At 41.8% G+C, this 24,927-nt stretch overlaps 1 long non-coding RNA gene across 1 annotated transcript in view; it reads right to left on the minus strand.

The window, feature by feature from the left end:
- LOC121864768 overlaps window positions 1-24,927 on the minus strand; it is a 122,735-nt gene that overhangs the window by 51,044 nt on the left and 46,764 nt on the right. Inside the window, exon 4 of the long non-coding RNA XR_006088651.1 lies at window positions 13,933-13,981. This is a non-coding gene — a long non-coding RNA (uncharacterized LOC121864768). The remainder of the gene's footprint in view (window positions 1-13,932; window positions 13,982-24,927) is intronic.

The following is a 24,927-nucleotide window of genomic DNA, read 5'->3' on the forward strand; positions in this document are numbered from 1 at the left end:
TGTTTACAGAAGCTTACGTCGGGAATTATGAAAATACACACATTAGATCCACCCTATCGTCCCCTAAATCATATAGATCGACCGATAAGCAGGACAGAAGAGCGGTGGTTAGGTGAGAAATTCTAGGGAAATTCTCGTAACATTTTGAGCCCTGCAGTCCTAACCGTGTTTATTCGGAGGCAACTTTATGTATATGGCCACCTCTTCCCAAGTTGTATGGGATGGCTTATGTGAGTTAAATAAAAAAAAAAAAAATCACGAATATTCTGCTTTTGTTTGCCTCTTAGTCTGTGTCAAATGTTACCCTGTTTTTTTGTTTTTGTTTTTTTGTATCCGAGAAATCATAATAAACTTGAGAAACACAGTAAGGAGAACAAAAGAGAGACGAGTAACTTGACGTACGACCAAAGAATGTCCTCCTAACTCAAAAATAATACTTATACCCCAGGAGTCATAACACAGCCCACCAGGAACTTTACACATTAACAACTTATTTACGTTACTGGTCTCAAGGAATAACTAGTGTTGATATATATGGCTGAAGTTACGATACCAAGAAATACATTAAATTTAGCGAAATTACGTAAAAAATAATAATGGTGATAAAGGAAACACTAAAATAAACCTAAATAAAGTTTAACCCGAATCAATCAAAACAACAACAACAACAACAACAACAATAATAATAATAATAATAATAATAATAATAATAATAATAATAATAATAATAATAATAAAATACTACTACTACTGCTACTACTACTACTACTACTACTAATAATAATAATAATATTAAAATACTACTACTACTACTACTAATAATAATAATAATAATAAAATACTACTACTACTACTACTACTACTAATAATAATAATAATACCTATATGGTGTAGCAACAGTGTGTCCGCCCGCCATTCGCACAAAGAAGCAAACAATAATAAATGCAACTATGGTAATGACGAGAGTAAACATAAAAATAACCATAGCAATAATAGTTTTATTTCAGAAATAAGCCATGCGTGGTAAACTGTGTGTGTGTGTGTGTGTGTGTGTGTGTGTGTGTGTGTGTGTGTGTGTGTGTGTGTGTGTTTGATGCACTGTACATATACACTACCTCGGGAGGGGGGTTAGGGTAAGCCAGGTTAGCATTAGGGTTTTTGATCCTCTGGTGAAATACCCCGTCTAATCTTCAAGTGCTCCATTCTGTCATATACACATTGTCATTCATACAACTGCTATGGATACTCTGTTAATATTATTATTATTATTATTTATGCTCATAGCTTTATTTACAAACATTAGTACACAACTCATGATAATTCGTCGACTATCTGCTTCAAGTTACACACACACACACACACACACACACACACACACACACACACACACACACTATACTGTATATCAAACACGTGTTCCTTATTTTTAATTTCCTGTGTCTATAACATATATCACCTCAACAACTGTTATAGGCCCATATATCACATTACCAACAAAAAAATCCCCGTGATATAAATTTCACTTCCCATCACAATCTTCTCTTTAATAAGTTTCCGTTGATTTACCGCAAAATATCCCGGTAATTACAGCGACTAGTGTTGATACTTACGTCGCGTTCCCGGACACGAAAATTACAATAATTACCACCATGACAAAGTTTACGTCTCGTATGTGGACACACAGCACATACCTCATAAATCGTCGGCAACGTCTGGGAAATTAAGAAATAAACTACATAAACCTTCCGAGGGAGATCTCACAGCGCACCGGAAGCGACCCCCTGATGCGCATGCGCAGGTCCAGGTGGCAGCACTGCGGGGAGGGCGACAAGTGATGAGCAGGACGCATATGGTGCACGACGGGGACCTGGCGGGGACGATGCTCATGGTAGAGAAGACTATGTGGGGGTGTTAGGAGAGAGAAGACACACACACGAGTGAAAGAGGAGAGAGATGAGGGCACGAAAAGAGGAAGAAGAGATATAAGGAAAGAAAGTCATAAGAAAAGAGGGGAAAAGAAGGTGAGGGAAACGAGGTAAACATCTTGGAAGGTGAAAGAGGAAAATACATGGAGAGCTAGAGACTAGTGAGTGGAAACATTGAAATATTGACAGGGAAGAGACAGACGTGACCGGGAAGAGTGGGAGAAGGAAACTGAACAGGGAAGAGAGAGAGAGAGAGAGGAGGTAGCATCAAGGTAATTAATCACCAAGGGATAGATAAGCTGGAGCGCTAATCTTCAGGTGATCCATAAAGAAATGATAATGGTCAGCACTTCTTTGACTAACTACACGTTCCTCTACATGATCACACACAACTAACATACCGTGAGGGATTTTATTCAGGTCTGACTGCTGTAGGTTGAGGTTCTGACGATAGAAAATGAATGCTACTTCGTGTTTGGTCAGTAATTCGATATAATAATAATAATAATAATAATAATAATAATAATAATAATAATAATAATAATAATAATAATAATAATAATAATAATAATAATAATAATAATAATAATAACAATAATAAAAATAATAATAAAAGAACAACAACAACAACAACAACAACAACAAGAACAAGAAGAACAAGAACAATAACAATAACAAGAACAATAACAAGAAACATTTCCGATAATTTGGTACAATATAACGCCAGATCCCAAATTACACAACGTAAGATAACAGCTCAAATAAACTTCCTTACGTCTTTACTTTACATCACAGGAGACGTATACTGTTGGCCCCAGATGTGAAGTTACTGCCTCACTCACACTGATTTCTGTACCATACTGTACTAGTTGGATATCTGGGTCACTGGTGGAGGGGAGGGAAGGAAGGATGGAGGGAAATTATTGGAGGGAGGGAGGGTTAGCTGTGAGTGTTGGAGGGAGGGAAGTAAGAAGGGTAGGAGGGAGGGTTAGCTGTGAGTGTTGGAGGGAGGGCAGTAAGAAGGGTAGGAGGGTTAGTGGTGACTGGTGGAGAGGAGGGATGGAGGGGAATTATTGGAGGGAGGGAGGGTCAGTCAGTTGTTGAAGGGAGGGAAGTAAGAATGGTAGGAGGGTTAGTGGTGAGTGGTGGAAGGAGGGAAGGAGGGTAAGGGAGTGGTGGAGAGAGGAAATAGGGGGGGGGTGGTAGGAGGGTTAGCGATATTGATATTGAAACAGATTATTTAGCCAGAAGAACACAGATAGAGTCAATAATAATAACAATATCAACATGGCTGAGGGAGGGAGGGAGGGAGGGTTACTGGTGAAAGGTAGAGGGAGGAAGGAGTCACTGATGCCACAGATTGTTGTCACTCTTGACCAAGTGACACCCATCCCCTCCCACACCACACTCATCCAAGCGGTGTGTGTGTGTGTGTGTGTGTGTGTGTGTGTGTGTGTGTGTGTGTGTGTGTAATCGTATATGTGTGTGTGTGTATAAACATGGCCGGCCTTACAAGAGGAAGTGAACCTCAGTGAAGAGTATACACCAGTTGTCAGAAGCTTCCAACATTAGTGAGAAAAAAACAATTCCGGGTAATATTTGCTTCAAGTGCCCCATAAAACATACACACAAAGACACTGATGACTCTCGCTAATGAAGACCATCACCATTTGTGTCGTCTCAAGCAATTATGACTCTTGCGTCGGGAGTTATAGGGGGCGAGTTTTACAGTGTTCCTCCTCCACATAACAACAGCCTACCACACCCTGGCCAAAGCTCTCTTTAACTGTGCCATTATAGACGAAAATTTCTTGAAAAAAAAGGCTATTTGATAATATTTTCAATTTCAATTTAGTTTTCAAAGCATTATTATTTACATAGAACTGCATTTTATTATTATTTATTTATTTATTTTTTTTTTGCATTCCTCTTTGCAGGTTTAAAATTTTCTCTGGTTTGACAAAAGGATAATATCTACGGTTTAACTGGTTTAAGCGGCTCTCTTTGTTGTTTAATTTGGGTACTTCAAATACCAGGGTTATTATGACGTGTTCCTAGCTCATAGTCCCTACAACAAACACTTTTTAAAAATTGAAAAGAAAAAATTACCAGTATCCGAGCTATAATCTTCTTCACATACTACAGAAAATCTTAGCTTTTCTTTACGAGATTCATTACAAAAATAACCTCAATATAACACTTATCTTGTCATAATATGTAAATTAACCTCATTCCTCTTCAATGCGGTTAATGAGCCCACTAATATCAGGTTAAATTACGCTCGATTCGTGTACGTTCACTTGATGTACATTCCGCTTACTCTATTCTATAACATGATAGTAAAATTTTTCAGGACTTGTATTGACATTAATGAAGTAAAGAGAGCAAGTGGTATGTGATGAGAGTTGTTAATCTTTGACATACGAGTGTACAAGCTCAGGGGTGAACATATTATCTTGTGTCTCTATGTCAATACTGTGTGCTGCTGCCTCTTCTATACCACACACACACACACACACACACACACACACACACACACACACACACACACACACACACTATATCACTCTGGCCACATATAAGAGACAATACAATACACAAGACTCACAAATTACTCAGCAGTAAACCACCACAACACGTGTAATCCCTCTCGCCAGGTAATGAGGCTAAATAACTCCAGGTAAAACGACAGACGCATTTACCTGTCTGATGCGTCATACGTCAGCTGCTGAGACGAGTAATGTTTTTGTTTGTTTTTCCTCAACTGTTAACTTATCAAATGTAATTATTTTAGTCATATGAACTGTTAACGTTATGGGCTCAGGTGAAGATTAGGCACCCCAGATAATTTCGTTTGAAAACTTACAGCCTAACTCTAACCTAACCTAACAAAACATTACCCAACCTCCTTCTCTTCTCCTATCCGTACTTCTTCAGTTTTCATCTACCCTCACCTTTTTCTTTCCTTCTTCTATCCTTCTCTTTTTATCTTCTCCTCCCTCCTTCCTCGTTCTCCACGCTCTTTCTTCTTTCATCTTCATCTACACTCCCTCCTCCTCCTCCTCCTCCTACCCCCTCCTTTGACAATTATCATTCTCCTCCCTCCCCTCTTCCTCCTCCTCCTTTACTAATCCCCCTCCCCCTCCTTTACCAATCTTCCTCCTCCTCTCTCACTTCTCCCCTCCGGCCACTATCCCTCCAATAGCCAGTCCAGCAGTGCATGAAGAAGGTAACCAGCTCTTAATTGTCAATCTTGAACGTCCACACCACCACCACTACCATCACTTCCACTATTACCACCACCTTTACCACCTTCATCACCATTATCACTACCCCCACCACCACCACTGCCACCATACATACCACCACTAATATTACCACAACTACCACCATCATTACCACTAATAAATCCACCACCAACACCGCCACTGGCTGCTAAATGTTACTATCACCCCCACCACCACCACCCCCACCACCACCACTAACACCACCACTACCAATACCACCATAGACCATTTCGTACTAATAACCCCACAACCGCCATCATCACAATCACAACAACTATCACTACCACCATCACCACAACTACTACCTGCACCTTGGTCGCTCCCCACCACAATTCATTTTCTTCCTCTTAACTTATTCAGTGTTTTGTGAGGACTGTAGATAGCGTGTGTGTTTATGTCTGGAGCAGGAGAGAGGGGTGTGTGTGTGTGTGTGTGTGTGTGTGTGTGTGTGTGTGTGTGTGTGTGTGTGTGTGTGTGTGTGTGTGTGTGTGTAGTATATATGTATTAAAATAAAGCTTAATCCCAATTTGACAAGAACGTAAATATAAAAAGCGTTTTATTATACACGATAAACGTTGCTCCTAAGTGGATATTCCCGGGTTACGACAGCTAGTGAAGGTATCAGACTACATTTTAAACGATGTAGAACAAACACCAAGTAGGAGGTGAGCCATTTACTGGTTGACGTTAGAAGAGGATTTGCATCAAAATATAATGATGTTTTCTGTTTGAATATTAAATGTTAAGAAAATTATTACTATACTATTTACCTCAACGTGGGTGTGCGTGACTCTACCTGGGGTTTGTTCTCTCTGGGGGTGAACACAGCGGTACAGTGCGGGTCTTTGTCTTCAACCTCAATCAAAGAACAGTACAGCATTTTGCCAGAAGGTGGAACAGCTCTCCTTTGTTTTCATCCACACGCAGGAAGCTGTGCCTGTTTCCTGGCCGGTAAAGGTTTTATGGAATCACCGGCCTCCTTGGTCCAGCGCCCCGTGTTCCTCCTGTAGCAGCGGCCTTCACTGTGTCATTTATAAGCGTCTCGGACCGTATCTTACCCGTCCACTGGCTGGAGCCCCAACGTGATATATTATATACATGTATCGCCAATATAAATTTGAAAGTCTCTATTACAGCAGCATGTAGTACAGGACAGCCAGTCACTTGTGCCGGGACTCATGGGACTTACCAGAATACTTCCTTAGGGACCAACAGTATGAAAGTTACCATAGAGAACATTGATGCCAAGATGACTTTCGGGTTTGAAGAAATTCCTCCCATTTTCGTTTGGATGAAGAGAATAATATTCAAAACAACATGAATGCTATAACAACTTAATTTAAATTACTAGACAAAGCTGTTTAACGCAGATTGCATAATTTGACATTAATTAAACGTACGAGAAGAGACGAGTAGTGTTGAATATTAACTTTTACTCTTATCTCAACTGAAGTTAATGTTTAAAGAAAAAAAAAACGAGCAGATAAAAAACACATTTTCACCCACATAACTTTTTTGCCAGGCAGGACATTTTTCACCATTCCCTTTAAGTATTTTCTTGTGTAAGCTACGTTTGGTAAGGGTGGTTCAATTAGGTAAGGTTCAATAAGGTAGGGTAGCTTTGGGTAAGGAGATCACGTCAAGTTTTTCCTACCAAACCAAATTACAGAGGGAAAAGGCGCCGCAGAACGGGTAATTGTCGTAAATCCGGGTGTTTTATGTTAATATAGAGGAAAGTTCGTAATATCTGTCATTCACTTCAACCCTAAATATAAAAAAAAAGGAATATTCACCACTGTTGGTCGTGGTTATACCGGATATGTTAAAACACGAATAAATTACTAACTATTGGTCTTCAACGCCTGACAACACGTACAAGAAAACCGCAGCAGCTAATTTGGGAGGGAATCAAAAGGACACCCTTCATCATGCCACTCTAAGGCGCTGTTCTGGACAAGGTAATGATATGCATGAGGTTTATTTATCAGGTGACTAGTGTTTTAGTTGTGCCAGTCAGCCTAGTGAATGTCTTACCTGAGTTATTGTCTGACTTACCTCACCCGCATCAAGATAATGTTTAGTTATGTCAGCCAGACGTACGAGCAATAACACCGCACTACCACAACTCTTGATTATTACCAATTTAACCCATCATCATGTATAAAAACAATCAATTTATAATATTATTGAGATTGATCACTTTATTATTATAGCCATAAGTGAAAAAAAAAATTATTCATTGACGAGTAAGATATTTTTACATTTCTTAAGCGTTATTGACAAAGTGATAGAGATCTCGCATACTGCTTTAGCCAATGAGTAATGAGTTATGTATGAATTCCCACCATGAGCTAAAATGTAACACGTGCCGTCATTAATCGTGTGTGCATGCGAGGGCTACAGCATCAATATAATATATCAACACATTGCCACTGTCCTCATTAAATTTACAAGAGACACTCAACAACATTCACACACGGCGTTTATTTCATTGACCTTGGGAGTAATTTCTTTTATAAAGGATAAATTTCTTAAAACTGAAATAAAACTCAACAAAAACCCTTGTAAAACATTCACCTAATTCTCGTTTCTCACTCTAACTGCGAACACCAGAATATAACGTCGACAATGAAACTGATTGGGATTGAATATTAATGTACCGCACTTAATATGTCTTCACTCGTAACGCTCACTGGTTGACCTTGAACTGCCAGACGCTTCCTCACACGCTGTTTAAATATGTGAACAGGGTGAATACATGAGGGTGCGGCATAAATCTCAAATAACTAGTCATTTAAAACATATCTGTCAACTCTTCTCCAAACAGTGTTACCAGATCAACGGGACGAACTTCTACTGTTGACTGTAGTACATAATGTTATAAGCAGAATACGTCAGGAGACCGTCATGTGATCAACAGGTGACGTAAGGAGAACGTGACATGACCAATAAGTGACGTAAGGAAAGCGTGACATGACCAGCAAGTGACGTAAAGAGAGCATAACTTGACCAGCAAAGTAACGTAACAAAAATCAAGAGCGTCAGAGATATGGGAGGCCGAGTAGCCAGCTGGGGCCTACCGTGAGGACAGCTGGCTGGGTCTCAGTACCTCACCACCCCCTCACAATTACCCAATCGAGCCTCGTTCAGGAGTCCTCACGCAACACACTCAGGGGGCAGCGGGAGCTCGGCCGCACCTCATTGTGATCTTCTTGTGTTATTCGCCACATCTACCTCTTTTATCAAGTTGAGGATGACTCCACTTGGTTGGTGGTGTATGGGTGAACATCTAGCCACGCTCAACACCGCTTTTGTTTACTTTAGTTACCCACAGATATATGGCGGTCTTTGAGGCATTGAGTTTACAGTGACTTGTCGAAATGGATGGTTGAGAAGTACAATGTTCATCTTCCCTCCATCTCTCTCTGATGTAAGAAAGAGAGAGAGAGAGAGAGAGAGAGAGAGAGAGAGAGAGAGAGAGAGAGAGAGAGTGAGTTATTTTTAAGCTTTAACAGTTTTAGTCTTATTTGCTTATCTAATTTGAACAATGTGCCAAGAAATCGTCCACTCACGCTCGTGTTTGCTTTTACCCTCCAGCTGTAGTTATGATAATAAATACCCACACCTACCAGTACCACCAGCACCAACACTTCGTACTTCGCCACCACCACCCTTACTGCCACTGTGAAACTCGCCGCCGCTGTCTGTAAATCCGTGACTCCATAACAACATTAATTATTACGTCTTTACAACCCGCTTCTGTATATGCTTACATCCTACTTAGATGATCGTCTGTGTTATGCTATTTAACGTAACGTAACCTGATCATATAAATAAAGAGGATAGAAATGACATAAAACAGACGATCGTCCAAGTGGGATGACACCTCCGTATTGTACACGGCAGCCATACCTGGAATAAACCTCCCCATGTTTCGATTAGTAATATGACCCAGAGTTGCTCGATCACGTCTTCTTCACCATCAACATTTACCATTCCATCAATTTCTCTTTTGTCGTGAAGTTGTATATATCTCTCGGTGTATCTGTCGTCATTACTCCACAGAACTGGCATCTTGTATAACTCAACACACACACACACACGCGGAACTACTAGAGAGAGACACACACACTTCCTCAGATCATCAGCGCACAGAATAAAATTGATAAAAAGACACAGACACAGGTTCTCCATTTGCTTTCAGCACAAGACAGGTGAAAAAGGTGACAATTAGACAACTCTTAGTGAATTATTCTCCCCCAGAAAACAAGACCACCACCAACAACAACAACAACAACAACAATAGTATCACCACCACCACTATCAACAACAACAAGACCACCACCAGCAACAAGACCACCACCACAAACAACAACAACAACAACAAGAATACCACCACCATCACCACCATTGGAAGTAAGTCTCCCGGGACGAGAACATCCTGCCTCCCCTCCCCTCTCACCTCCACTGCCTCCTACACAAACCTTGTGTCTTATTGTACATTTCCAACCTCCATACTTGCTTGCCTCTCCTCACTACATGTTGGTTTGTTGGCTGGTAAAACTGGTTGGTTGACTGGGCGACTGGTAGGTTTGGAAATAGACTGGGCTGACTTCTTGGTTGGCTTCTTGGTTTAACTATCGGTAGGTAGATTGACTGGCTAGCTGGTTGCCTGATTTGTCAATAAATAAACAAAGTGGGTCGCTGTTTGGCTACAGTGGATCAATAACGTAACTTGATTGGTTGATTGGTTTGACATTTCCTCAGGTGATGCATCTCGTATGTCATATGTGTAATTAAGGACATCAACCCGAGTGTCCGTCCATATGTCCTATAAACACCAACATATTTTCTCATCCTCCCTCTCCCTATTACTCTCTCCATTACCTTTTCTCATCTTTCCTGCAATAATTCCCTTTTTCCCCTATCCCTTCACATCATCTCTTTATTCTCTTCCCCCCTTCTTTCCCTTCTTATTATTTTCCCATTTCCTTTACATTTCCTCTTTGTAGTTTTGTTTTGGTCTTTTCCCCTCTTATCTCAGTTTCCTTCTCCCATCCGCCTCTTTCTCCTTCCTTCCGTTCAGCGACTCTCCCCATCCCCTCCTCCTCTCCATCAGTTATTAATTACTTTGTCTGGTCCTTGTAGCGCTCTGTTGGTCAAAATAACCTAACCTGACGTAATTTATCCTAACCTAACCTAACCTAACCTAACCTGATCTAACCTAACAACTACTAAATAATAATAATAATAATAATAATAATAATAATAATAATAATAATAATAATAATAATAATAATAATAACAAATAATCATAATCCAAAATTCATAAATAAAAGAAGATGAAAAATAACAATAGAAAAAATTAACTCTACTAAAAATAAATAAAAAAAAAATATCCCATAACAAGATGAGAAACAAAGCTCTTAAGTAACTATATTTCCAACAGTGACTCAGATGATGAGAAAGAAATCCCATAATACTAATGGTGAGAAATATAACCCAGGGGCAGGGCTTCTTATTGGTCAAAATTATCTCTTGAGCTAAGCTGGTCAATGCACTCTAGACTTTAGCCTTCCTATCCTTCCTCACGTAATCTCCCCCCCCCCCTCCCTCACGTAATCTCCCTCCCTCCCTCACGTAATCTCCCTCCCGTGGTGCTTCTTCTCTCCCTTGTCTCTTCCATGCGTGTGTTCTGCTGGTTGACTTCTGGGCTCGTTATTTTCACGCGTAATTTTACCGCTTGTGATTATATTTATGGCTGGTGAAGGTGGTGCTGCGGACAGAAGGTGACTATCAAGGTAAGGGAGTTTTCTCAGTACTACACCTGGTACGGCCTGTAATGTTGTGTACAAAATGAATAGCTTTTTGTGTTTTATGATCTGAGAAGTGTTTGTCTGGTGTGAATGTTCGAGAGTGTGTGTGTGTGTGTGTGTGTGTGTGTGTGTGTGTGTGGATAAGACTAGTACTGATATCATCTTGGTGACACAGAGGTGGACGTGGGGAGGAGCGAGGCCTATAACACACAGGTCAACTAAACCACAAGAGTGAAGGTCTGCGTCAGATATTTTCCTGTGATATACTGCCGTGGGAGAGACCCGGTTAGTGTCCTGACGACGAATATTTGTTAATATTGTAAACATCGCATATGTAAATTTATACGTGTATTTAAGCTGTGAATTCATTGGTGTATTCATCCAAAATATTTATATTCATGTAAGTATGCGTGGAAATACATATTGGTATTTAGTTTTATCGACATATCAGTATTATTCCCTGAAACTATTTTCTGTATTTAGCAAGGTGTCTTGTACAACATTCAGCGTTAAATAATTTCCATATCAAACGCTCTCCTCTCTCTTCTGTAACAAATTCATGACAGAATTCAGACCAATTTTCCACAGTTTGACGCCGCTAGAATAATTAAAAATAATCCAATAGCTGAACATAATTTAAATATCAAATTTGGCGGGGAGAGCTGGCTGCCACACGTCTGTCACCAGTAAAATAGTTTATTCAACTCTTTGTGATAATGGAAATATACTCGAGTCTTCTGACATCCCACTTGGCTATAAAATGACTTCAACTTTATAAAAAAAAATTGTAATCCATGACTTTTAAATGAAAAGACTTTATACAAAATTAATATAATCCTAACTATCAAACTTTCGATGACTTTTAAGTGACTTAACTTTATAAAAACAAATATAATCAAATCTATTAAACTCTCGATGACTTACACACATCACTGGCCACTACGTTTCATATCTTAATGGTAAATTTTTGTAGGACCTTCATGAGACATTCTGATACAGGGTCGCCAGGTATCGTAAATTCCTGGAGAAATTGTTTGTCGATAACATTCCATTATGTTAGTAACATCATTTATGGATTAATGCGCATCTCTTTCGGGCATTCGATCATCCTACATAAATGAAGTTATTGTCAGTTTTTAGGGCCACATAGGGCTAGGACCTATTAGGACTGTGAGGTATTAGGACATGAGCCTATTAGGACAAAGGTCTATTAGGACTGCGGGGTATTAAGATTAGGGCTTATAAGGACTGATGGGCATTGAGGTTGGGGCCCAGCTGACCAGTATCAGGCTTTAGATATATTGGTCTACTACATGACAGGACCCCACAGTATTGGACGGGTTAGAGGGGAGTCACAGTCAGGATTCTTGCTATCAGCGTCGTCATCCAGGAAGCCAGATAACATTAGTGGTCAATTTACTTTCAATTAAATCTGGAATTAAGGAAGCCGTACAAGTATATGCGAATTAATTTCAACACACACACACACACACACACACACACACACACACACACACACACACACACACACACACACACACGCACACACACACACCAATCTATGGAGGGATCCCCAATAACGAAGTCTTATTAGCTATTGCAATTACATCATAAAACTTAATTGACATCCGAATAGCGGCCAGTGAAGTGTGAATATCGAACAGTGTAATCCGATAGGCAGAGATGTGGTGGAAGAGACATAACACAGTTTAAGGGGTGTGTGTGTAAAGAAATGTTTAGAGTGTAGGTTTAGGTGTTACACACACACACACACACACACACACACACACACACACACACACACACACACACACACACACACGACTCCAAAAACAGTATCATACTAACTTTGTACCCCCTTATAAGACTCTTTCATCTACGGGAAAATAAAGCGAATTTGACCTCAGTATACACCAGCCGTTCCTCACCTTCCCTGGGGCCTTGTGGGTGGGAGGAGACGGTCATAATTATCACTCAATATCTGGACCATCGTTCATACAAGGTCAGGTGTAACCATCGTTCATACAAGGTCAGGTCTAAACTGCTGTCGAGAGATAAGACGAAATACCTCGCTATCTTCCCCCGTGTTCTCAGATAAGTCACCGTTTTATGTTATGGGTCACGGAGCGCCATTTTTGTCTCAAGATGCGTTTGTAAGCTCTATGAACGCATTACCTGACTTCTGACTGACTGAGGTACTCATGTGATTTTTTCGAGTCCGATAGAAGTTTTATTCCTCTACCGGCCCTTACGTAGTTCTTAACTGGTAAGCACGAACCCTTTAACTGTATCCACCCCCCTCCTCTCTTGCCACCACGACTCTCACACGCCCGCCCACACACCCGCCCACACACCCGCCCACACACCCGCCCACACACTAGAACACCGTGAACAACAGAACAAATACTGTGTGTGCAATGAACTCTGAGGGTAAGTAAGATAGAAGGAATAAATATACAACCCATATTATGTACCCAGTAAATACATTAAGCCAATTCCTATGTCAAGAACTATACAGACATTATACTGAAAATACCCGGTGACATACAATCAAATTTCAACGTCACAGTATCCTCACCACTGGAGTCTGACCAACACCCTTTTTGACACCTGCTCTGTAATCATTTTTGTTCTGGCATTCACAAGACGATTACGGGATGCACAATAAACTAGCCATTATCCGTGGAAAGCCCCCCCCCCCAAAAAAAAAAATAATAATCATATCCCCGCGTCTCTGGCCCTATCACGCCACGGGTTCCTCCTTGCACCCCCTGGCTCTCTAGTTTAACAACACGCCATAAATCACTAACACATCTGATAACTAATTCATAAACACATTTGTAACCTTCTTGGGTCCAGGGAAAATCACAGAAACTTTTTTACTGAGATTAATCAAACACTTACTCTGAGCTCGTTGTAGAAGGGCGTCAGACTCTTCGACAGCAAGACCTGACTGAAAGAAAGAAAGATAATTACCATGATGTTATAATATATCGTTTAGGATTATATACGATTCATATTATATAGATAATCTTGAAGATAATGTTCTCTTGTAAATATATATTGAGGGCGGCAGAGTGGTGAGGTGGCAGAGGAGGTAGAGAGTGAGGAGGGAGGTGAGAGGTAGAGAGGTGAGAGGTAGAGAGTGAGGAGGAAGACGGTGAGAGGTGTATAAAATGAAGTGAGAGAGGGTGAGAGATAGGGAGAGAGAGGTGGGAGGAGGTGACAGGTAGAGAGGAGGAGTGTGGAGGAGGAGATAAAGGTAGAGAGGAGGAGGAGGTGAGAGGTAGAGAGTGAGGAGGAAGACGGTGAGAGGTGTATAAAATGAAGTGAGAGAGGGTGAGAGATAGGGAGAGGAGGGTGGGAGGAGGTGACAGGTAGAGAGTAAGACGAACACTGAATAAGATACGGTATCAACACCTGAAAAAAATACACCTGTCCACACTCTACCTACGTCATAAGGTATCTATCAACGTCACAAGTATCTTCACGTCATACTCCATCAACGTCACAAGGCATCTATCAACGTCACAAGGTATCTATCTACGTCACAAGGTATCTATCTACGTCACATCTACCTACGTCATAAGGTATCTATCAACGTCACAAGGTATCTATCTACGTCATAAGGTTTCTATCTACGTCATAAGGTATCTATCAGCAGAACCTCATTGGACTTTGATAAAAAAAAAAGTTACACCGGAATACCAAAGGCAAAGAGAGATATCACAACAAAATCAAGAAAAGAGAAGTTCAAGGAATAAAGTCGGAAATTACCCTCGTCAAGTTCCCCCTTTTTCCCCTCAACATCTATAAAACTTAATTAACTCTCAACAGTCCGGTAATTCAACACCACTCACCTCCACATTTTTCACCATAGTTCCTCTACACCATAAAAAATATAAATAAAACGAGATTCAGTCACGATGGGTCAAAATACGTCTCCCTAATATAAATATAAACCGAAATTCCGTCACTAAGGCTCAACAAACTTCCCACAAACAAACTTGAGAGAACAAACTTGAACGATAAAAAGATCAAGAACCAAAAAAAAATAATAAAAAAATCTTATATTAATCTGAAGGACAAACATTATAAGGGTAAATTTGATTAGTCTCGCTGGAGGAACTTTGCCTGACGTGAGAGTATGAGGCGGTCGACGGCGGTGGAAACTTGTTGGTATAAGGAGCCTTTGAGGACAACCTTGTGAGGGATCAAAGTTCCTTAATTAAATGTTGATTCTATGGAACGATGAAGTTTTTGCTAATTAGATTTGACGCAAAAAAGAGTTTCACTTTTTTTTGTGGGGTACGATGTAATTATTATGAACTGCCTCTCTTGGTGTGTGTGTGTGTGTGTGTGTGTGTGTGTGTGTGTGTGTGGTCAGCATGTTTGCCTCGCAAGCTAGCGGACCCGGGTTCGATCCCCGGGCAGGGTGAAACTATGGGCAAATTTCTTTACGCCATTTCCCTCTGTCTACCCAGCAGTAATTGGGAACCTGGATGTTAATTGATTTGTGGATCGTATTCCGGGGTAATGGTTAGCCAGTGCAGTTGGCGAGTTGTCCGGTCTTCTAGAACTATTCCTTGACACTGGGTCATGCATGTCGTTAACTCAGGGTGTGGTTGTTGTGTTGGCGACAGTTTCTACACCTTAAACAAATTCACGCCTTGGTGACCCTTCGGCCGGCCATCCATTATTATGTGTGAGTGGTTTTATCTAAACATTACACAATATCTTTCATCAAATATATTAAAAGGTGGTGAATAAATTCATTGAGAAAATAAACACAAAAGCAAAATAATAACCACCAGACTTCAGCATTGATCACACTAGTCTCAGGCGACAAAACACATCCATTAGTTACCGTCCAACTCCCCTGCACCAAGAACAAGAGAGGTCTGTCTTTTATCCGCCTCTGTACCCACGCCTAAGGTAACCGTCTCACCTCACCATCATAACTGAACATCTTACCACACAGAAAGATCTTCATATATACTGTACATTAATAAACCTAAGATATAAACCCGTGTTACCTCAGCTCATCAACACAACATCTTGGTCAATACTCCTACAACTTCGCTTATCCCTGATGTTCTGGTACGTGTTGCATCCCTCACAGTCCAAACCTAACCTAACCTAACCTTGGCAGCAGATGATGGATTGTGGTGATGATCTGTGGCACTTCTCACATCCAGACACCATCTTTGTCTCAGAATCCCAAGTGTAAATCCATGATCCGTCACACGTTATTAGAGAGACTGGTTGGGTTAGCATTTTACACCTTCAGGAGCTTAGGACTGATTCTTGTCTAGGTCACAGCATCCATTTTTTAACAGATAAATTATAAACTTATTTCCTTAATTAGTCAGTTCTTAGCGTGGTGGTGGTGTTATATGATTCGACTGACTGACTGACTGACTGACTGACTGACTAATTTTATTATTTTATTTTATGTGCATTATGTTCACAGACAAACAGATTTAATGACAGAATATACGATAAAAAGATACCCCCGTCGGCATGCATGGTGGGTTTAATAATAACACACACACACACACACACACACACACACACACACACACACACACACACACACACGACCAACTCCTTTACCTCGCCTTCATTTCTCACCTGTCTGCCGCTTTCCACCTCCTTGCACTCCTTTCACTCCTTCCCATCTCCTGTCTCCCTGCTTTACTCCGTCTTTCCTTTCATTTCTCCTTTCTCCCCCCCCCTCACCTACATTCCTCGCTTTAGCCGATTATCTTCTCCTTCCTTCCTATCTATCTATCTATCTATCTATCTATCTATCTATCTATCTATCTATCTATCTATCTATCACACGTAACATATTACTGTAGTTATGATTAGGTTTTCGAAGTTCTGTACCATCACCACCACCACCAACGCCATTGCCACCGCCACCCTGCCACCATCACCACTACCACCACCACCCTGCCATCACCATCTTACCAGTTCCACCATAAACCTGTTTTTCCTCTCCAAATACCATTATCTCATCTCCTATCTTTGTTTCCTCTTCTTCCCATTTTCCTCCCTTCTGCTCTCACCCCAGTTTTCTCTCCCTGTCGTCCTTCCATCATCTATCGTCTATCGGTCGTTCACTTGGTCTCCTCCCCTGCTGTGGTGTCGTGTTGTCGTCTTAGCGGAACATTAAGCCAACTTGTTCTGAACTACGAGTATTGACACGACCTAACTAACACCTGGTCATTCGTCAAGGTGTAATTAGCGTGTGTAAATTACTCACTAAACCAGTCCAAACACGTCCGTGTGTGTGTGTGTGTGTGTGTGTGTGTGTGTGTGTGTGTGTGTGTTTGTCTGTGTGTATGCTGTTATCTGATGACCAATGAGTGAGGGTGTCAAGCTGTGTAAATAACAAGCCAGAATTTATTAAACACAGACACAGATACAGACACCCCCCTTAACCCTTTGATATAATAATTCAGCCACACACACACACACACACACACACGCACACACAGACAACGGAAATGCAATTACTCTTTGAGGTAATATAGTTCAGCTCCAACACACACACACACACACACACACACACACACACACACACACACACACACACACACACACACACACACACACACACACACACGAAGTGAATACACCAAGGCATTTACTCCCAGGTCAGAGATTATTAACCCGGTGGTGCAGCAGTAGCAGCAGCAGCAGTAGTAGTAGTAGTAGTAGTAGTGGTAGTAGTAGTAGTAGTAGTAGTTGGAGAAGTTGGAGAAGTTTCAGGAGGCCAGGAAGATAAGATAGTGCATTAGCCATGACGTGTACGAGTACCTACCTGGAGGGTGTTCGCTGGTAATGAGAGTATGAAGGTGTAACTCTGAGCCATTAGTCGAGTAGCTCTCTCTCTCTCTCTCTCTCTCTCTCTCTCTCTCTACTTTCGCCGCCATCTATATCTCCCTCATCCCCTCTCTCATTCCTTTTCTTCTTTCCACGTTGTCTACTTCCCTCCTGCCCACGCTCTCTCTCTCTCTTTCATTTCCTCTTTCATTCGCGCTCCTTCTTATTCTATGTCCTTATATTTATCATCTTCACAACATTTCTTCCTCTTCTTTCTCCCTCTTTCTCACATCTTCTCTATTATTCATCCTCTCCCTTATCTCCCTTCTTCCTTAATCAGAGTTCTTCTTCTTTAACTCTCTTTATCTCTCATTCTGCCTCACCCTTACTCCCTCTCTCCCTCCCTCATTCTGCCACCTCTCTTCTATCACCTATATGTGTCTTAATTCTCTCCCTCTCCTCCATTCATTCTATCTTTACTTTCAATTGCACCATCTTTTTTTTATATCTTAACGATTATTTTCTTTCCTTATTCTTTCTCTATTTTCTTTCATCCTTTCATTCACACTGTAGTAACCTTCATACTCACCCTTCTCTCCCTTAATACTCCCTCCCTCCCTCCCTCCCTCCATCAACTTCCCTCCCTTCTCGCCCTTAATACTCCCTCCCTCCCTCCCTCCATCACTCCCCATGCTCACCCTTCCCCCAAGGTCGCTAAACTCCCTCTCTTTCCTCCTCTCCCATTACCCACTTTCTCTTCTCTTCTCTCATTTTCTCCCTTCACTCTTCTCTTACTTCCCTTTCTTCTCCGGGTTCTATCTTTTTCCTACCCTCTCCTCCTTTACTCCCTTCCCCCCTCTTATTCCACTTTCCACACCTGACCAGTGATCACCTCCCAGTATACCTCTCCTACCTGTACTTGACCACTTACGATAACATCTCTTTCCTCTTCCTCCTCTTCGTCCCCCTCCTCCTCCTCCTCCTCCTCCTCCACCACCTCCTTCTTCCTCTTCCTCCTCCTCCTTCTTCAGACCCTCCACTACAATAACCCCATCCATCACCATCACTTGTATACCTCCATCATTCCTCCTTCTCTCTCACACAGCTTTCCCTCCCGCACTACATTACCTCTCTCCTACATCTTCACTATTTACCTCCCTACAATCCCCCCCCTCCCTTCCTCCTCCTCTCACCCACTAAGGTCACTGGAGATATTGACGATAGTACTAATAACTTAACCTAACCTAACCCAAATAGCTTCCCCACCTCCCCTAGACTAGCCTACCCCTCCCAAATACGACCCTCTCCTCCCCTCCCATACACGAAGATCTCCTCCTCTCCCCATTGACCCTCTCCCCTCCCATGCACGACCCTCTCCCCAACCCATACACATCCTTCTCACCCCATCCCACTCCCATACACGACCTTCTCACCCCCATCTACACTCCCATTCCCCTTCCCCATAGCTCTCCCCTCCTCTCCCTATCCTAAGATCAGGAAAGCTCAGCCCCCCTCTCCACCCCCTGCCCGGGTCAGCTCTCGTCGTGACCTCATAACAATAGAGAGATTATTGGCGGTCTTAGCACCTGGGTGACGGCCAGGACTGGACCCCTCTGGCCGGGTCGCCTGTCATGGCTGTCTCATATTGCTGTTGTGTTGTAGTCGTGCGTCACACCTCCCTCACTCACCCACGAGTAGCACTCACAAAAGCTGGTATGTGTGTAAGATAGTTTGTCGGTCTCCTGTTCATAGAGTTTAATGTTGTTTAGTCATGGTTTATTTATCTTGTGAATTGCATTATTACAGTAGATGGAGGAACTCAGGAGAAACAAATAAACAAAAGAAACATTAATAATAAGTAATTAACGAATAAATTGTCAGAAAATAATAGAAAATAAATAAAAATATAATAAAAAAATCTAAAAATCAATATATATATATATATACAAAACTGATGAAGATTGTAATTAATAATTTAAATTTGTGGATTATATTTTTGTCCACTTAATTACTTAATCTCACATTAAAGGTTATTTATAATGTTACTAATGTCCACTTCAGCGTTAAACTTTAGAGAGTGAAGCAATTCAAAAACCTATGACTGATGTGTGTGTGCGTGTGTGTCTACAGGCCCTGAAATTAAACATGTACAAAATTCCTAAATTGTTATACCACAGCCACACCCAGAACGTCTTCTTTACACACGGACCCACAAAACTTACACAACCGGATTCGTTCCAGCTGTGAACTCCTGATAAGACTTCTTAACTCCTGGTGACTCGTCAAATGAACTCCCGGCATACTGGGCCCTAACTTAACCTAACCAAACCTAACCTAACCTAACCTAACCTAATCCTAACCTAACCTAACCTAACCTGATCATTGAGGGAGCTGGGTTTGTTAGGTCGTGTAGGCTGTGTGATATCGAACAACAAACACGTAGACAAGGATGTGAGCCAGTCCAAAGGGGCCCCAAGCCTAATGGACCAATTTTAATGGTTAATTGAGTTTAGATTAGGTTAAGTTAGGTTAGGGCCCAGGAGAAGTGAAGCCAATTAGAACATGGACCCATCTCACGCCCCCTCTTCAGTGACTCAACCTCCCTACAGACGATAGCTCAAGGCTCACTGATAGGCATGGAGATCTTACAGGAAATCATCTAATCACACAGTATTATTATTATTATTATTATTATTATTATTATTATTATTATTATTATTATTATTATTATTATTATCTTTTGCCTTTTATTAATATTATGTCTCCTTGCTGTAGTGGTTGGTGACCCCGAGTCACCCAGTTGTGACCTCCGTCACCACTGTCGTTCACAAGTCTTGAGTTACGTGACCTGAGACCTTAGGCGGCGGGACAACGAAAGAAAATTTGTGAGACAGTGTGTGTGTGTGTGTGTGTGTGTGTGTGTGTGTGTGTGTGTGTGTGTGTGTGTGTATGTTATACTGTGTTCTTCATACATCAGTAGATGTGTATTGTGAAAACTTCTACATATTGTTTACGATTTAAAGTGCATGAGTGCTTTTAAGTTTGTCTATAAATTCACACACACACACACACACACACACACACACTTGTACTGAGAGAGGAAAACATTATATACGGTATATATGATTACTCTAAAAATGACACATATCAAGGCATGTATATTCTTCACCTACTCACCCCCATAAATCAGAGCGCCAGTAAGCAATCCCACCAACACCATCATGAATCACTGCCCGTCGCTTATCTCCTGATTCACAGAAGCATAAATTATACAGTTCAAGTTGTTTACATGATTTACACTCGACGTCAGTGAGAGTTTACAGAGCTATACGCGGTGGTCCTCTTATGGGTGTCCTGCCAGCAGACCCCCAAACAGACTCAAGCTGGACCACACACACACACACACACACACACACACACACACACACACACACACACACACACACACACACACACACTATAAAAGAGAGTAGAGAGAGAGAGAGAGAGTGTGTGTAGAACTAGGAGGCACTAAAGTATTTAGTGTTATCAAGTATACATCAGGTGGTGGTCCTTGTGTGGTCAGTGTGTTGTTTTCCCTCCCCGACACAGTGATGGACGCTCGCCTTATTTACCTAATCCTCTGGCCCAACATTTTACCATTTTCTATTCTTTTTTTTTTAGCTTCTATTTCACAATAAGGTTAGGTTAGGTTTGGTTCCAGGAATAAAACATAGATTATTGTGAGTCTTATGTGTGTGTGTGTATGTGTGTTAGTTGTGGTTATTAAGAGACTACCTACTTATACTGTATATGGAGGTAAATAATACGTACTTGATAAGGACATAATAAGGATCATTTACGTACTTGATAAGGACACAAGTGATAAGAATACTGAGTCGTGTTCGTGTTATGCTTCTCCAGTACAGAGTGATAAAGAGGGGAGGGTGGGGAGGTATGAGGTAGGGGTGGGGGAGGCAGGAGGGGTGGGGAGGTAGGAGGTGGGGAGGTAGAGGGTGGGTGTAGGGGGAGGTAGGAGGGTGGGGTGGGGAGGTAGGAGGGTGGGTGTAGGGGAGGTAGGTGTAGGGGGAGGTAGGAGGGTGGGGTGTAGGGGAGGTAGGAGGGGTAGGGGAGGTAGGAGGGTGGGGTGTAGGGGGAGGTAGGAGGGTGTAGGGGGAGGTAGGAGAGGTAGGAATACATCATTCACCCTCACCCATCCCTCTCCTCTCAGTCGCGTCAATATTTCTCTTGTTGTTTCTTAATGTGAACGAAAACTAAGCATATCTAGATCAATATTTTGTGTATATCTTAATAACATGAATTTCCATACGAGTTATTTAGTTTGAGAAACATCGTCTTTACCTTTATTCGTTGGTTATTGTCTTTGATATGCAAATTAGGGCAAGGATGTTGTATTTTCAGCGTTTTTTTTTTTTTTTTATAAATTCGCTTATTTTATTCTTTCCTTTCTGAGTCTCTTCATCTTTCTTTTTTTTCATTTGTTTTTGTATTTTCTTCCTTCCCTTATTCTCTTATTTAGTTATCTTCATATTCCACCCCTTCACCTCCAACCAACATGTCATCATTGCACTGAAGTAAACATTTGTAAACTGTTCCTTCACCATAACCCGCATCACTCACGGGTAACTTGACAGAATATGAGTGAGGAACTTTGAATATATGTACCCAGTAACACCCAGGTCCTGCTCTAGTGTGTGTGTGTGTGTGTGTGTGTGTGTGTGTGTGTGTGTGTGTGTGTGTGCGTCATCAAAACATAAATGCCTGCCTACTCCATCACACAGACAGTTTCATTATGTGTGGGAGACGGAGATGTACATGTGTGTGTATATTAGTCACCATGCTTGTGTTTTCATTTGCTTATCAAAACTGGTGGGTCGCTGTATACGAGTACGCCTCCACACAGGTGCTTACTAAGTGGGTGTAGGACAGTCGGTAACGCCATATAGAGCGAGTATTTACCTAACGTTCTAAAAATGCGGTGGGTGTTCGTCCCATTCTGTATTTTCAATGTTCTTTTGTGGTGTGTGTAAAATCGATAAATTGATAAGTAGGTGTATCAATCGTTAAACAGTTGTAGGTGAGATTAGTAGGTAATTTGCTTATATCCTACACTGGTGTTTTGTTCGCTGTATGGTAAGTGATAATAGGTTGTGCGCGTCGCCACACATATTAGGTGCGTGGAAATTAGTAGGGGAGAGTTTACGGAGCTTTACGAGTGTTGTATTAGGTACGATAAGGAATAACAGGCAATTCGTTGTTTTTCATGATATATATATACATGCTTACCTGCGTATAGTCATGCATAGACAGGCTTTGTGTATGTATAGCTTTTGTATGTCTTTATAATACTGTATACATACGTATTTCATGTGGGTCTGAATGTCGGTATACAATTATGTACAGTAACTTTGAATAATCTATACATTATATACCTGTATGTTTTAAAGCATGTACATGTATAAAACAGTATGTGTTTTATGTATATTTCTTGCTTGTTTATGTATGGACGGACTTACATAGGACTTTGCAAGGCCTTACTTTATACCATATCCACGAGTAATGGAAAAATACTAACGATTAACATGGAAGAAAACACCGAGGCTGTTCAACACAATATACTGAAAGACAGACTGCCTCCTGCCTCTACTGCCTCCTGCATGTACTGCCTCCTGCCTGTACTGCCTCCTGCCTCCTGCCCAGCCTGCCTCCTGCCTGTACTGCCTCCTGCCCCACTGCCCTGCCCGTACTTCCCTGACTCCCCCTGCCTGTACCTGACCCTGCCTGTACTGACTCCTGCCTGTGCTGCCTCCGTCTACTCGCTCCTGCCTGTACTGCCTCCCTGCCTGTACTGCCTCCTGTCTGTACTGCCTCCTGCCTCCGTACTGCCTCTGCCTGTACTGACCCCTGCCTGTACTGACTCCGCCTGTACTGCCTCCTGCCTGTACTGACCTCTGCCTGTACTGACTCCGCCCCCATGGCCTCCCCTGCCTGTACTCGCTCCCTGCCTGGGCCTCGCTCCCGCCTGTACTGCCTCCCACGTAATTGACTCCTGCCCACTGCCTCATGCCTTGCCTCGACTCCTGCCTCCTGGGCTCCAGGCTGCCTCCTGCCTGTACTCGCCTCCTGCCCACTCGACTCCTGCCTCCTGCCTGCACTGCCCTCCTGCCCACCTGCTCCCTGCCTGTACCTCCTGACCTGCCTGTACTGACCTCTGCATGTACTGTCTCCTGCCCATACTCGCCTCCTGCCTGTACTGACCTCTGCCTGTACTGACCCCTGGCCTGTACTGACTCCCGCCTGCACTGCCTCCTGTCTGCACCTCGCTCCCGCCTCACTGCCTCCTGCCTCCTCACTGCCTCCTGCCTGTACTGGGACTCTTGCCTGTACTGACTCCTGCCTCACGCCTCCTGCCTGTACTGCCTCCTGCCTGTACTGCCTCCTGCCTGTACTGACTCCTGCCTCCTGCCTGTACTGCCTCCTACCTGTACAAGTAGCATCATGTCTGTATACACTCAGCCATACAAGTGAATTTTCATACTTAGATACAACCATTCACGAGTACATGTGTGGATCTCTGGCATATTTACAGTGGCGTTATTATACATGAACGCTAAATTATATCCAAATATCTTCAACACCCTGCCAGCTGCTCTTTATCTATTTTTTAGAGATAATTAATTACAGTGAACAGTGATAGAAGCAGCAGCAGCAAGTCCAAATTTGTTGTAGAATTTAAAGATTCCCTCGTTAGTGCGATATATATAGAGAGGGGGGTCTAACACTATCCAATTATGGCCTCGCAATTTTTATGATGTATCAGTAATATAAAAAAAAATCTGATAATTTTGTATTTACTTTTTTTAGAAAATACGCCACAAAACATTATTAATATCATCTGTATATTTCATACCATAACAAACAAACTTGGACATACATTCACAGTGACTTTCGATGCATTTAACACCTCGCTCGTAGAATTTGGTTATTATCTTTACGTGTTTCTCTGGGCGACACACATTTGCTTGTATCGTAATTCATGACCTGTAACGAGGTAATACATAAGGG

Source organism: Homarus americanus, unplaced genomic scaffold, assembly GCF_018991925.1.
Source record: "Homarus americanus isolate GMGI-L3 unplaced genomic scaffold, GMGI_Hamer_2.0 scaffold15555, whole genome shotgun sequence".
Taxonomy (NCBI): domain Eukaryota; kingdom Metazoa; phylum Arthropoda; class Malacostraca; order Decapoda; family Nephropidae; genus Homarus; species Homarus americanus.